The 16,547-nt window shown below is 45.8% G+C and overlaps 1 non-coding gene across 1 annotated transcript; it reads left to right on the plus strand.

The window, feature by feature from the left end:
- Positions 1–6,666: 6,666 nt before the first annotated feature.
- LOC115069394 lies at positions 6,667–6,801 on the plus strand. Its single transcript, XR_003848675.1, has one exon. It is a non-coding gene; the product is annotated as a small nucleolar RNA SNORA2/SNORA34 family (small nucleolar RNA).
- The last annotated feature ends 9,746 nt before the right edge of the window (positions 6,802–16,547 follow it).

The following is a 16,547-nucleotide window of genomic DNA, read 5'->3' on the forward strand; positions in this document are numbered from 1 at the left end:
GGCAAGGAAACTGTCTGCCTGGGTCTTGAGCTGGGGTCTTTTAAAGGAGGAGGCTTCTGCTTCCCGCAGAAGGTGAGAAGATGTGTTTTTTTTTTTTTTTTAAAGTTGGGCTGGGGGGAAGTGGGAGAGCGGGACTGTTAAAACCTGTTCTCTTTAGAGATCAAAGGGGAAGCCTGCTGTGTTGGCCAGTGGAGAAAAGTCTGTTTCTCTTGACTTCAAAGACCAAGGTGCTTATCAACTCAGTTCCCCTTTCTCAGGGGCTTGTGAAGGCCTTGTTGGTGACTGTTGGTGAGGGGGCGGGGCTATCTGAACCTTAACAGGAAACTGGCTCAAAGAACAGTGGTGTTTAGTTGGTCAATTAGAGAGAGTTTAATAAAATGTGAATGAATGCAAATTAAAGGAGGTCCTTGTTTTCTGAGGGGTGAAAATGTCTTAATAGAAGCCAGTAATTAATACAAAAGGAATTAATACAAGCCAGTAATTACCAGCAGAGGGTAAAGCCAGTTCACAAGGGTCAGCCGGCTGCTTTGGAAATTAATAAGGGCTCATGAATAAGATCCTTAGGGTTTGAGTGGCAAGCAAGCAGGTAGTTCCCTGCACTGGGGAGGCAGAGATGGTGAGATCAAGGCTAGTCCATGTAGGAGGTGGTGTCTTAGAACTACAAACAAAGCCAGAGGTGGTGGTGCATGCCTTTAATCCCAGCACTTGGGAGGCAGAGGCAGGTGGACCTCTGGGAGTTCAAGGCCAGCCTGGTCTACCTAGTGAGCTCCAGGCCAGCTGGGGCTACAGAGAGACTCTGTCTCAAAAAGACCAACCCCCCCCCCAAAAAAAAACCCCACCAACAAGCCAGGATTCCCGGCAGCAGTGATTCTGAATGTTTGTCTAGCAAATATTTATGAAGTAATTGTACCCTATCATGATTCAATTGAACCAAGAAAGAGCAGGAATAAATTCAATGTCACCAGATAAAACAGGCACTTACACACCAGACAAGTCCTCAACATTTTCTGTTAAGGAAAGAGGGAAAAGATCGAGAAGAATGTGTAGGGGTTGGGGTAGGGGTGAAGGAAATTTCTTAATTAAAAATTTTTTAAAATTATTATTATTATTATTATTATTATTATTATTATTATTTTGGTCTTTTTGACATGGGGTCTTCCTGTAGTCCCAGCTGGCCTGAAGCTTACTATGTAGACCAGGCTGGCCTTGAACTCACAGAGATCCATCTGCCTCTCATAGCCAGCATGTGGGTGCTGGGAATCGAACCCAGGTCCTCTGCAAGAGCAGTCAGTGCTCTTAACCACTGAGCCATCTCTCCAGCCCCCTAAAATTATTTTTATGTGGATGAGTGTATTGCCTGTATGTAAGTGTACCATGTCATGCAATGCCCAAGGGGCCCAGAAGAGGACGTCAGGTCCCCTGGAACTGGAGTTTCAGGCAGTTGTGAGCCACCCAACATGGATAGGGGAACCGAACTCTGTCCTGTAGAAGAGCAGTAAGCACTCTTAACCTTTGAGACATCTAGCAAGCCACATACATCCCTCTCATTGTTAGACAAAATTTCATGTCTTTTAGGCTGACCTCAATCTCATTATAGCCAAGAATGACCTTGACCTTCTGATCCTCCTGCCTCTACTTCCCAAAGGCTAGTATTCTAGAGGTGAGCCACCACACTCAGTTTGTTGCTGGGAGTGACGTGTTTCAACTGTGCTAGGCAGACACTTTACCAACTGAGTCACATATGGGACAGGGAGGTTCTGAGCCAGCAGTTACATGGGCTGAATGCTGTGTCCAAGGCAGGGCCTGAGTGCGTCCAAGGGGTGACATCATGTCCTGGAATAAAAGAGCTCAAGGAAATTCTACTGACTTAGGAAACTATTTAATAAATCAATGGGGGTTTGCTGGGGATAAGGTTCTATGTTTAGTTCTTGGCATTTCTAACACTGGGACTGGGTGATTCTTTGTAGTTGGAGATGACTGGATACCACTGCATGCCCCAACCCCAACCAAAATTGTTTCAAACCACTGTTCATAGTTCCCCAGAAAAGATGTGCCAAGCATGTCTTTGTTGCTGTTCTGTTGGCAAAAGAAGGTAACTTTATTCATAGAAAAGTGATAGTACAGATTATAGAGGGTACACGGTCAAGATTGAGAGAATTTGTGTGAGAGAACTCAAGGGCCTGTTGTTTTAAATGATTGCTGTTGTTTCTTTTTGTTTTGAGGTTCACTATACAGCCCAGACTGACTTGAATCTCACTATTCTCCTGTCTCAGCCCCCTGAGTATTGGGATTATAGACCTTTACCACTGCTTCTGGCTTGTTCTGCTCTTTTTCAGTATAGGAAATTGAACTTAGGGCCTTGTACATGCTAGGTAGGTAAGTGCTTTATCAACGAGCTACATCCTTAAAAAAGAATTACTATTTACTTATTTTTAATTTTTAAAAAAAGTTATTATTTTTATTTTATGTGTATGCATGTACTGCCTGCATGTAGGTAAGTGCACCCCTGTCATGCAAGGCCCAAGGAGGACAGACGAGGCTGTCAGATCCCCTGGAACTGGAGTTACGGACGGTTGTTAGCTGCCATGTGGGTGCTGGGATTCGAACCCAGGTGTTCTGTAAGAGTAGTGTTCTTAACCGCTGAGCCATCTCTCCAGCCCCTTATTTTTAAATTTTTATTCGTTTTTTATTTTATATGTATGGGTGTTTTGCCTGCATGTAAGGATACCATATGCATGTAATACCTGCTGAGGCCAGAAGACAGCATCGCATCCCCTGGAACTGGAGTTAATGACGATTATTAGCTGCCATGTGGGTGCTGGGAACCAAACCTGGGTCCTCTGCAAGATTAGTCAGTGCTCTGAACCACTGAGCCATCTCTCCAGCCTTATTTATTTATTATGTTTGTGGGTGCATTTCTGCCACAGTGTAAATGTCGGAGGTTAGAGGAAAACTTGCAGGACTCTGTTCTCTCTGTCTACCATGTGGATCCCAGAGATCAAGGGCAGGTCCTCAGGCTTGGCAGCAGGTACCTTTATCTACTGAGTCATCTTGCCAAGCCACCTCTGCATTTCCTCCCCTCTCAAACTAACAAAATTTATTCTGACTTTCTTTCTGAGTCCATTATCTGTGAGACTAAGAACCAGCAAAAAGGTTCCCGTGTTTCCTGGTAGCAAACAAATACACAGCAGGGGCTCTTTAAGAAATCACATTAGTAGCTGGTGTGATGGCCCACACCTTTACTTCCAGCAGAGGCAGGTAGATCTTTGTGAGTTCGAGGCCAGCCTGGTCTACACAGTGAGTTCCATATTAGCTGGGGCTACAGGGAGACCCTGACTCAAAAAGACCCCCCCCCAAAAAAAAAATCACATTTGTAAACTTACTGACCTGAGGCTAGAGTCCAAGCTGTTATCTTGGAAATCTACCAGTTAGGGACCTTCTCTTTTATATATTCTTTTCAAAATAGTGTCTGTAGGGGGTTGGAGAGACGGTTCAGTGGTTAAGAGCACTGGCTGCTCTGGCAGAAAACTCAGGTTCAATTCCCAGCACCTTCACAGTGCCTAAAAACCATCTGTAACTCCAGTTCCAGGGGATCTGAGGCCTTCTTCTGACCTCTGTAAGCATTGCACAACACAGGTACACCTACCTATATGCAAGCAATACATTCATACACATAAAATAAAAATACTTAATAATAAAAAAAAAATAAGTCTCTTTGTAGCCCAGCCTGACCTGGAATTCACATGTAGCTGAAGATGGCTTTGAACTCCTAAAATTTTTGCCTTCATCTCCCAAATCTGCTTTTTGTGTGTCTGTTCTATCTTTGTTTTGTTTTTGTTTTTTCTTTTTGTCTTTTGAGACAGGGTCTCCCTGTAGCCCCAGCTGACCTGGACACTCACTATGTAGACCAGGCTGGCCTCGAACTCACAGAGATCCGCCTGCCTCTGCCTCCCAAGTGCTGGGATTAAAGGTGTGCGCCACCACACTCAGCCCTGATTTTGTTTAAACTTAAATTTATTTTTGTTTTTATGTGTATTAATGTTTTGCCTGAATATATGTAGGTACACCGCATGTGTATAGTGTCTGTAGAGGCCAGAAGAGGGCATAGGATCCCCTAGAACTGCAGTTATGGGTAGTTGTGAGCCACCATGTGGGTGCTGGGAACCAAATCTGGGTCCTCTGTAAGAGCAGCCAGTGCTCTTAACTGCCGAGCCATTTCTCTAGCCCCCACCGCCACCCACTGGCTTTTTTAGCTTTTCTTTTTTAAATTTTCTCTTCATTTTTGATGAAGGCACCTGAGACTTTGCTCTTGAAGGAATCTTTTCTATGCAGATTACACAATTCAGAGCCCACAACACCTGTTCGCCTGGGCTGTTATACAAAGGTCATCTCAAGGTAGATGAGGCCCAGAGACATCATGATGCCCCAGAGACCTCTGAAATCATTCAAACTAGCTGAGGCTGAGTTCCACAGCTGTCCTTTGCCTGGTCTTTACCATGCAGCCCACATCTCCCTCAGAGCCCTCTGCTGCTGACCTGCTGGTGTGCTGCCCCTGAGGGCCCTGCATGGCCTCCTTGGTGTGATGGTTTTCAATGTTGTCAAATATTTGAACACTTAGTCTCCAGTTGGTGGCACGGTTTGAGAAGTCATGGGATCTTTTGGAGGTGGAGCCTTACTGCAGGAAGTGTGTCACTGGGGGCGGGTTTTAAGAGTTCATAGCCTTCCCTACTTCCATTTTGTTATTTGTGTGTTTCCTGTCGAAGATGTGATCTCTCGGCTTCCTGCTCCAGCAGCCTGCTGCCATGATTCCCCAGCCCTTATGAACCCTCCCTAGGAAACTATAAGTCAAAATAAACTCTTCCTCCTGGTGTTTTATCACAGCAACAGAAAAGTAACTAATACACTTGGCGTGATGTCACCATTCCTTCTGGGAACTGTCAGTTAAGACTATCTTCAGTGGCAAAGGCTTCCCCAGCTGTTGGCCTTACAATAATTGAATAACACTAAAACTGATATTTATTTATTTCGGGGTCTGAGAAAAGGTCTCATTTAAAAAAAATTTTCATTTATTATTTTTATTTTATGTGTATGCATGTATTGCCTGCATGTAGGTAAGTGCACCCGTGTCATGCAGTGCCCACAGAGGACAGAAGAAACTGTTGGATCCCCTGGAACTGGGGTTATGGACAGTTGTTAGATGCTATGTGGGTGCTGGAATTCCAACCCAGAACAGTCAGGGTTTTTAACTGCTGAGCCATCTCTCCAGTCCAAGAAAAGGTCTCATTTTGTAAGCCTGGTGCAGGAACTCATTATATAGACCAACCTGGTCTCAAACTTGAGGTGAGCCAGGCGTGGTGGCAGAGGCAGGTGCCTGATTTACATAGTGAGCTCTAGGCTAAGCGGGGGCTACAGGGAGACTCTGGAGAGAGAGAAAGGGGGGGGGCTAGAGAGAGAAATCAAACCAACACAAAAAAACTTGCCTTATGTGATCCTCCCACCTGCCTTTACCTCCCAAGTGCTGGGACTACAGATGTGTACCATAACCTAAGCATAATCCACATTAAATTAAATGAATTAGTTTGTTTTGGAAAAGACAGTTTCACTGTCTTTTGTTAGCCTGGAACTCACTATGTAGCCCAGACTGGCTTTGTACTTGTGGAGGGCTCTGCTGTCTCAGCCTCCTGAGTGTTGGACTTACAGGCATGAGCCGCTATACCCAACATAAGCCATGTTTTAAAATGGGAGACGAAATTGACCCTGTGTTAGAACCACTGTTATAAACTCAATCTGAATCAATTTTTTATTTTATGAAACAATAATTTTGCAAGCAGAAATGATTTGTTACACATTCCTTTTTTTTCCTTTCCTTTTTCTTTTGAATTTTGTTTTATGCCACAATCACATGTAACAGAGGACAACTTACAGAGTCGGTTCTCTCCGCCAGTCACATGTAACAGAGGACAACTTAACAGTTGGGTCTCTCCACCTACCCTTATATAGCTTCAGATGATCAAACTCTGGCTTAAACACCTTTACCCACTGAACCATCTCAGTGGTTTGGCTTTCCTTTTTAAATAAATTACTTAGGGGGCTGGAGAGATGGTTCAGCAGTTAAGAACACTGGTTGTGCTTGCAGAAGACCTGGGTTTGAATCCCAGCACCCACATGGCAGCTAACAACCATCCGTAACTCCAGTCCCAGGGGATCTGTCAGCTTCTTCTGACCTCCTTGGGTATTGTACGACATGGGTACACTTACCGACATGCAGGAAATACATGAATACACATTAAAAAATTAAAAAAAATAAATTACTTAGGTGTGGTAGCAGTTGCCACTAATCCCAACACTAGGGAGGCAGAGGCAGGTGGATCTCTGTGAGTTAGAGGCTAGCCTGGTCTATATAACAAGTTCCAGGCCAGCCAGGGCTACATAGTGAGACCAGGTCTCCATAAAAAGGAGGGGGTGCTGGAGAGGTGGTTCAGCTATTAAGAGGACTGCTCTTATAGAGGACTGAGGTTTGGTTTCCAGCACCTGCATAGCGGCTAACATCTGGCCATAACTCTAGTTCCAGGGGATCTGAAGCCCTCTTTTGACCTCCATGGGCATTGTACCACATGGATGCACTTACATACATGCAGGCAATACACTCATGTACATTAAAAAAAATTGACCTTGACTCAGGGCCAATCAACAGTTTGCTGAAGCTGTTGGTTTCAAGCAGGTGCTAAAGAGAAGTCTTTCTATGGTCTGTTCGGCATTTCAGAAATTTGGAAATGGTCAGTTCATTAGAAAGAAACATTTGGGGGCTGGAGAGATGGCTCAGCAGTTAAGAGCACTGACTGCTCTTACAGAGGACCCGGGTTCTATTCCCAGCACCCACATGGCACATAAAAAAAATATTAAAATAAAACATTTGGCTAAAAAACAAAAAATTGAGTTGGGCCTGGTGATGCACGCCTTTAATACCAGCACTCAGGAGATAGAGACAGCTGAGCTCTGTGAGATCAAGGCCAGCCTGGTCTACATAGAGAGTTCCACACCAGCTCAGGCTACCGGGAGACCCTGTCTCAAAAAAAAAAAAAAATTAACTTTTGCATGTATTTGTGTGTGTATGTTCTTGTGCTTACACATGTATGTGTGGGTGCATGTATGTGTGGAGGCCAGAGGCATCCTGGGATGTCATTCCTCAGGTTCTGCCCACCTTTTTTTTTTTTAAATTTTATTTATTATATTTATTTTATGTGTATGTGTGTATTGTCTGCATGTAGGTAAGTGCACCCATGTCGTGTAATGCCCACAGAGGACAGAAGAGGGTGTCAGATCCCCTGGAACTGGAGTTAGGACAGTTGTTAGCTGCCATGTGGGTGCTGGGATTCGAACCTGGGTCTTCTGCAAGAACAACCAGTGTTCTTAACCAGTGAGCCATCTCTCCAGTCCCCACCTTATTTTTTGAGGCAGGGTCTCACCCTGGCCGAGGGCTTGCACATTAGGGCTGACCAGGGAAACCCAGGAGCCTGTCTCCACCTCTTCAGCTGTTCTACTTTGTTTCTTCATTGCTGTGACAAAATACTCTGACCAGTACCAACTTGGGGAGGAAAGGGTTTATTTGACTTACATCTCCCGGGTCACAGTTCACCACTGAGAGAGTCCAAGGTAGGAACTCAGGGTAGGAACCTGGAGGCAGAAGCTGGAATACAGGCCATGGAGGAATGCTGCTTACTGGCTTGCTCCCCCGGCCCCTCCTCAGTCTGCTTTCTTTTTTTTTCTGTTTTGTTTTTTTGAGACAGGGTCTCCCTGTAGTCCCAGCTGACCTGAACTCACTGTGTAGACCAGGCTGGCCTTGAACTCACAACGATCCGCCTGCCTCTGCCTCCCAAGTGCTGGGATTAAAGGCGTGAGCCACCACACCCGGTAACCTGCTTTTTTATACAAAACAGGACCACGGGTGGCCCAGTCCATGGGCCCTCCCACATCACTCAATAATCAAGAAAATACCCAGACATGGCTGGCTACAGGCCAATCCAATGGAGGCAGTTCCCCAATTGAGGCTTCCTCTACCCAGGTGTGTCAAGTTGACAATTAAAGATATCCAGCGCAATTGCAAGTGCACAGGTGTGCCCTGAATTATTTATTTATGCTGGGGAGCGGGGAACATGCCAGGGCTGTAGTATGGAGATCAGAGGACAACTTACGGGAGCCACTTCTCTCCTTCCACCGTGTAGGTTTTAGAGACTGAGCTCAGATGGTCAAGCCTGGAGTTAAGCATCTTTACCCATTGAGGCATGTTTCTAGCCCCCGCACTGAGGCAGTACCCCAGCCTCTCACTGGGGGATTCTAGGCAGGTGCTCTACGACTGAGCCATGTCCCTGGCTCACCCCTCATCTGCCCTAATCTCCTGAGTGCTGGTATGACAGATGTATGCCACCATGCCTGCCTCTCTGTTTGAGCCTTGACTGCCCTCATCTGTGTAAACTAATCCTCAGCATTTCCAAAAAGATTTCACAGACTGTTTCCCAAGAGCTGGTAATCAATGTGTGAAAACTGTGGTCAGGCTAGACAGGCCTGTGCATGCCTGGAATCCTAACCCTTGGCAGGCTGAGGCAGGAGGACTGCCTTGAGCCACATAGTGAGTACCAGGCAAGAAAGGTACATTCGCTATGTAGATAGCAAGATCCTATGGCGGGGGCAGGGCGGGGGGTTGACAAGATGGCTAGGTGGGTAAAACCACCTGCCAAGGCCAACAATCTCAGTTTGATTCCAAAAAAGGGTAAAGGGAGAGACTCAACTCCTGAGAGCTTTTCTCTTACCTCCTCCACACTAACGGTTCACACAGCAGCACAACACACACACACACACACACACACACACACACACACACAAAAACATTCACACACCTCACATAGTAATGTGAATGTTTTAAACTAAGAGAAAATAAAGAACTGAATGTGTCACTGGGTTGACAGATGCTTGTCTAGCAGGCAGGAGACTCTCCGCTCCATCCTCATCACCATGTAAGCCTGGCATCCTCATTAGTGTGTAAGCCTGGTACGGTGGCACATTGGCACTCGGGGTGAAAGCAGAAGTTCAAGTTGTCCTTGGCTACATATCGAGTTTGATGCCAGTTTGATGCCAGCCTCCTGAGATGCTGGAGACCTGAACATGAAAGAAAGAGAAGGAGGGAGGGAGAGAGGGAGGAAGGAAGGCAGGCAGGCAGGCATGTTAGCTTACACCTTTAATCCCAGCACTCAGGAGGCAGACACAAGGCAGATCTCTGTGAGTTCAAGGCCAGCCTGGTCCACATAGTATGTTCCAGACCAGCTGGGACTACAGAGATTCTGTCTCAAAAAAAACTCAAAGACCGGGAGGTGGGGGGGAAACAGACCAGAGGAGGGAAGGGAAGGGGAAAAGAGGAGAGGGGAGGGGCAGGGGAGAGAAGGAGGGGAGGAGAGACAGAGGTGGGGGAAGAGAGAGAGGAGGGGAGGGAGGAGAGGAGAAAAGGGGCCACACAAGTTTTCAGTCCTCCCTGTGTCCCTGGGGAGGGACTGTGTTGTCTTCACAGCTTTACTGATGCCCCAAAGAGGCAGAAATCCCCCACCTATACTTCCAGAGTAAAGGAATCTCCCCACAACTCACAGAGCAGGCCTCGTGGTTCCAGGCCCGGGCCGAGGCCCCAGCGGCCCGGCCAACTCACATCCTCTTGCTTTCCATTCACTTCTTTGCTACAACAAGATTTTTTCAAAAACAGAGATGGACTTGTGTCATTTCCAGCCAAAGGGCTCTAATTGCTTCCCTTTCCACTTTGGACAAAAGCCAGAAGCCTTAGTGTGTCCTGGATCAGCTCCTGCTAGCGAACCTGGCTGGCTTTATATCCAGCTTCCCTTTCCATCATCGCTCCCTCTCAGTGGTCTGTTACACCAGCCAGTGGGCTACTGGGCTCTTCTACATCCTGGACCACATCCTGGATCTACATCCTGGGTCCTCACGCCAGCTTTGCCCTGTGTTTGGAACACCCAGCCTTCCTTTGGAGCTTTGGGTGGTTGGCTTTTCCTTTTCAGTTCTTGGCTTAAATGTTATCATCTCAGAATCCTTAAGAAACTTAAAATAGAACCTTCATATGATGCAGTGATCCAACTTCTGGGTATACATCCAACGGAAATGAAAGCAGTATGTGGAAGAGACATCTGCACTCCGTGTTTGTGGTGGCCCTTGACTCAGCAGCCAAGTGAGGGAAATGGCCTGCGTCCCATCAGTGGATGCGTGGATAACAGAAATGAGAGATATATTTACAACAGACTATTACTAAGCCTTAAATAAAACAGCTGGGGGGCTGCAGAGATGGCTCAGCAGTTAAGAGCCCTGGCTGCTCCTGCAGAGGACCCAGGTTCGATTCCCAACACCCACATGGCAGCTAACAACCATCTGTAACTGCAGGGGATCTGACGCCCTCTTTTGACTTCCACAGCATTGCATGACACGGGTGCACTTACATACATGCAGGCATTGCACTCACACACATAAAATAAAAGTAATAAAATATTTTTAAAATCCCAGCTGGGCCTGGATGTGATTCACTGGTAGAGTACCTGATTAGAGTGTGTAGGGTCTTGGATTCCATCCTCAGTGTGGGGGTTGGGTGGGGGAGAAAAGAAAAGAAAGGAGAGAGATGGGAGGAGGAGAGAAGGTAGACCAAGAAGATGGCTCATCTGGTAAAAGAGCTTGCTGAACAAGCCTGGTGGTTTGACTTCAATCCGCAGAACCATATAAAGGTGAAAGGAGAGAACCAACTCCATGAAGTTGTCCTCTGACCTCCACACATGCGATGTGGTGCATGTGTCCCATCCACACACATCGTGCACGCACACATACGTAAATAAAAATTAAGAGAAAAGAGAATGGAGGAGGAAGGGAGGGACAGAGGAAGGAAGGAAGGAAGGAATGGAGTGGAGGGAAGGAAGAGAGAGAGGAGGAGGAAAGGAAGGAAGGGAGAGAGAGAGGGAGGGAGGGAGGAAGAAAGGAGAGGGAGGGAGAGAGAGTGAGAGAGAGAAAGAGAGAGAAAGGGAAGAGAGAGAGACTCCTGTAATCTCAGCATCAGGAAGTGGAGGCAGGAGGATCAGGAGTTCAACTACATAGTGAGTTTGAGGCCAGCCTGGGCTATAAGTCACCCTGTCTCAGAAACCAAGGGGCAGGGCAGAGATAAGAAAAAGGAAGGAGGGGGCGCGTGGTGGCAGATGCTTTTAATCCCAGCACTCCTGAGACAGAGGCAGGTGGGTCTCTGTGAGTTCAGGCCAACCTGGTTTACATAGAGAGTTCCAGGCCAGCCAGGGCTATGGAGCGAGACTCTGCCTCAAATTTTTAAAAAGGAAGGAAGGAAAGGAACCCTGTTGCTTTCAGTATGAACCTTCCTGAAGGACATTATGCTAATTGAAATAAAACAGTAATAGAGAAATATTGCATAATCTCATTCATATGTGGAAAAGAAAACATTTGAACTCAGCAAAGCTAAAAATAGAATCCTATTACAGGGTCAGGGGAGGGGAGGAGTCAGGATTCTGTGCACTGTTGCTCAAAAGACAAAGTTTCAGGGACAGACAGGAAGGAAAAGTCTGAGTATCACATAGTAGCTACAATTAACATTGTTGAAAATTGCCACCCAGCCTTTTTTTTTTTTTTTTTTTTTTGGCTTTTCTTTTGTTGTTGGTTCAGAGTCTTTAACTATCACAGGCTGACATGTAACCGTCGTCCGGCCTCGGCCTTCCCAGGGTAGATTACAGGTCTGCACCGCCACATCTACATGCAGAGTAGATTTTATATGTTCTGACCACAAAACAATGATTATAGTATGTGAAATAATACATCTGTGAGCTAGCTGAACACTCCATGGTATGTATGCACCTCAGAACATGTGTTTTGTGAAACTAAACAAAAATCACTGCTCATTTGGCAGGAAAAATTTGGGGTTTTCCTTAATATTTTATTTATGAACTGGAGAGACGGTTCAGTGGTTAAGAGCTCTTGCTGCTCTTGCAGAAGACCAGAGTTTGGTTCCCAGAACCCATGTTGGTTAGCTCATGACCACCTGTAACTCCGGTTCTAGGAGATCTGATGCCCTTTTCTGGCCTCTTCAGGCACTGCACTCATGTGCAGACACACACACACACACACACACACATTAAAAAATCTTTGGCTGGTCATATGGCACTTTTTGGGGGTGTTTTTTTTTTTTTGGTCTTTTTGAGATAGGGTCTCCCTGTAGCCCTAGCTGTCCTGGAACTCACTATGTAGACCAGGCTGGCCTTGAACTCACAGAGATCCGCCTGCCTCTGCCTCCCTAGTGCTGGGATTAAAGGCGTGTGCCACTACACCCAGCAACACATATGTTTTTTAAAAAATATTTTATTTATTGTTTTTATGTGTATGAGTGCACTGCCTGCATGCCTGTAAGTACACCTGTGCCATGCAATGCCTGAGGAGGTCAGAAGAAAACATTGGATCCTCTGGAACTGGAAATATGAATGGTTGATAGCCACCATGTGGGTGCTGGGAATCGAACCCAGGACCTCTGTAAGAGCAGCCAGTGCTCTTAACCACTGAGCCATCTCTCCAGCCCTGTCACATTCACTTAACCCAGCACTCCAGAGGCAGAGGCAGGTGGATTTCTGTGAGTCAAGGCCCGCATGGAACATAGTGAGCTCCAGGCCAGCTGTGGCTATTATTGAACTGGGTGTGGTGACACACACCTTTAATCCCAGCATTTGGGAAGCAGAGGCAAGCGGATCTTTGTAAGAACAAAGCCATCCTGATCTACAGAGTGAGTTCCAGGCCAGCTGGGAATACAGGGAGACCCTGTCTCAAAAAGAACCCTTCTCTCCGGGCCAAAGAAACCAATTTTTTTTTCTGTTTTTAAGAAAAAGTCTCTTTTAGCTCAGTCTGGTCTTCAGCTCTATGCAGCTCAGGTTGGCTTTGAACTACTGAACTTCCTTCCTCCTCCTCCTTTTGGGATTACAGACAGGCAACACCAGGCTTCTTTTTTTTTTTTTTTTTTTTTTTTTTTTTTTTAATAACAACCTTCTCCTGGGAATTAACCAGAATTTCCCAAGAGCTACATTAATCTCTTCTTAGGACCATGCCCCAGATGACTAATAACTTTCCACCAGGCTCTGCCTCTTAAAGGTCCCCTACCTCCCAACTCTGCCACACAGAGGTCTAAAAACACAACACTCAGATCAGAGTTCAAACCACATCATTTAGACGGGAAAGAGGCAAAGATATGTGGGCATGTTTTAGCTGCCTGTGGGGTGTGGGGGTAATATGGTGTGAAGATATCATGGGTCAAGGTCACTGGGGTGTCAGGGACAGGGCTGCCAGTTAGGGCAGCCTCCCAAACCGCTGTGGCTGCACGACTTGGAACAGTTCCTGTTACTGTCTATGTTAGGGCTTTCTGACAAATTCTTGAGCCAGATTCTTCAGCCCTCCTAAGCTTCCTGTCATTTACCCTGAGTCCTCGGACACATTCCTCCCCTTCCAGGTTTGCAAACTTACTAGAGCCAGAATAGACACTAGCTCCCATGGCCATACTGACTGGCTGACTACCCTCAAGAATTCTCCCTCTGGGAGTCGGAGAGGAGCTTTTTACCCCTTGAAACGAGTCTCCGTTCCTCACAATGCAGATTAGATTAACAGATGGCAAGTCTTTGTCATCCTTGAAGCAGAAGAGGATGAAGTCTGTTTGGAAGGCCTGGGCTGCGTTTAGGGGGATGAGAAAGGAAATCTATTTGATTGCTGCTGAATGCTTTTACCATACTGGAAAAGAATCAAGTCTCCATGTTGAGTGAACTGGATTCATTATAGTGAGCTAAAAAGATAATGCTACAGGGGCCAGCAAGATGGCACTGTGGGGAAAAGCACTCGGGATCTCAGGACCCACATGGTGGAAAGAAAAGTCATTCAGTCCTGAAGACTAGCACGGTAGGAGCAATCCGGATCCCACAGGTTGTCCTCTGCCCAACGTGCACTATGTGCCCCCCCCCCATAAATAAATGTAATAAAAATACTTTTAGTAGCTGGGCATGGTGGCTCCTTTAATCCCAGCACTTGGGAGGCAGAGGCAGGCAGATCTCTGTGAGTTCGAGGCCAGCCTGGTCTACATAGTGAGGAGTTCCAAGACAGCTGGGGCTATAGGGACACCCTGTCTCAAAAAGACCGAAAAAAAAACTTTTAGTGTAATAAAATAATTTTAAAGATAATGCAACAATGTACGTTTTATTTTTCTTTCTGTCTGTTTCTCTCTCTTCTCCCCTCTCCCTCTCTCTATTTCTCTCCCCCCCTTCTCTTCCCCTGTCTCTCCCTCTGCCTGTCCTCCCTCTCTCTGTCTTTCTACCTGTCTGCTTGTCTCTCTCCCTCTCTCTGTCCTCCCTCCCCTCTGGTAAATAACAGTGGCTGGCACTCACTGTGTAGCCCCTGCTGACCTCAAAATCATAGCAGTCCTCCTGCCCCGGCCTTCCTAGTGCTTGACTACAGGCCTGGGCGTGTACCACCAAGCCAGGCAATGTGCGTGTCTTAAAAATAGAACCAGGAAATTACGTTTATGTCAATGGAAAAATTTCCAAGACATAGTCCTAAGTTAAAAAGGCAAGAGAGATGGCTCAGCTGTTAAGAGCACTGGCTGCACGGACAGAGGACCCAGGTTTAGATTCTAGCCCCCACATGGCAGCTAACAACCATCTAAACTTTTAGCTACAGATCCAGGGCAGCTGACAGCTTCTTCTGACCTGTGTGGGCATCAGGCAAAGCACTTATACACATAAAGTAAAAATAAATATTTTTAAAGAGGCAAAATACAGAACAGGGTATAAAGATACAATGACTATCTCTCTTTTTTTCACACACAGCAGCCAATGAGATGGCTCAGCAGGTAAAGGTGCTATGCCTGGTGACGTGAGTTTGATGCCCAGTATGTAAGTTATTCTCAGACTTCCACAGGCAGGCTGTGGCATGCCTACCCCAAAACAAATAAAATACAATGTGTTTTGTTGTTGGTTGTTTTTTGAGCCCAGTTGGCCTGGAATTCACTATGTAGACCAGGCTAGCCTTGATCTCATAGAGATCTGCCTGCCTCTGCCTCCTGAGTGCTGGGATGCCTGACTTGTAATTTTTTAAAAAATTTATTTATTTTATGTGTATGATTGTTTTGACTGAATGTGTATAAATGTACCAAGTCCATGCAATGCTTGCAGAGGCCAGAAGAGGGTGTCAGATACCCTGGAACTGGAGCTACAGACAGTTGTTAGCCACCATGTGGATGCTGGGAATTGAACCCAGGTCCTCTGCAAAAGCAGCCAGTGCACTTAACTGCTGAGCCATCTCTCCAGCGCCCTGTAATTTTTTTTTTTTTTTTTTTTTAAAGAATGTTGATTCCAGGTGCAGGGTGTGGTGGTGCATACCTTTAATCCCAGCACTCAGGAGGCAGAGGCAGGCGAATGTCTATGAGTTCAAGGCCAGCTTGGTCTACATAATGAACTCCAGACCAGCTGGGACTACAGAGAAACCCTGCCTCCAAAAAAAAAAAAGAATGTTTATTCCAGGCTGGAGAGATGGCTCAGTGGTTAAGAGCACTAGCTGCTCTGGCAGAGGACCTGGGTTCAATTCCCAGCATCCGCATGGTAGCTAACAACCATCTGTAACTCCATTTCCAGGGGAATCCGATGCCCTCTTCTGACCTCTGTGGGCATTGCCTGACATGGATGCACTCACACACGTACAGGCAGTACGCTCATACACATAAAATAAAAATAATAAATAAAAATGTTTCATAAAAAGAATATTTATTCCTAAATCGCAGGTGGTAGTTTTCCAGCACTTGAGAGTGGGGAGATGGGAAGATCAGGAAGCAAGGTTATCGTGAGCTACTTAGGGAGTTCTAGGCCAGTGGATCTCAAAAAGACAAGAGAAAGAAAGAAAGGAAGAAAGAAAAAAAGAAATATTCTTGTTTCATTATGTTTATATGAACATTAGAAGGTTGCACAAGAAACTAACAAAACTGTAGTGAGAGAGAGTATAAAATTTGTTTTTGTTTGTTTGGTTTTGGTTTTTGAGACAGGACTTCAGGTAGCCCGGGCTGGCCTCAAATTCTCCGTGTAGCTGAGGATGACCTTAAACTGCTGATCCTCTTGCCTCCACTCCCCAGGTGCTGGATTACAGGCGTACACCACTATGCCCAACTAGACATTTTGATTTAAACTATATTAATACACTATTTCTTTAAAATTATATTTAAACATGTTACTAACTTGATGCACCTAAAATACTCAGAACAGCCTGTTCTATCAGCACATGCTAACTGATGTGAGCACCTATACCTTTGTATACATGTGAATAGATATTTCTGGAAACACAAATAATGGATATTAAGCAATGGGTATTTCTGGAAAGAAACAAAATAGACCAGTAAAAGGAGAAAAGGAGAGGTACTGGGCAACTGAAAAATATGTTTCTTTAAATAGATTATCAAGTCAAAACTCCTAAGTGAGCAAGTGGACCCCCCCCCCCAC

This window comes from Nannospalax galili, unplaced genomic scaffold (genome assembly GCF_000622305.1).
Source record: "Nannospalax galili isolate Female #2095 unplaced genomic scaffold, S.galili_v1.0 scaffold632, whole genome shotgun sequence".
NCBI classification, from domain to species: domain Eukaryota; kingdom Metazoa; phylum Chordata; class Mammalia; order Rodentia; family Spalacidae; genus Nannospalax; species Nannospalax galili.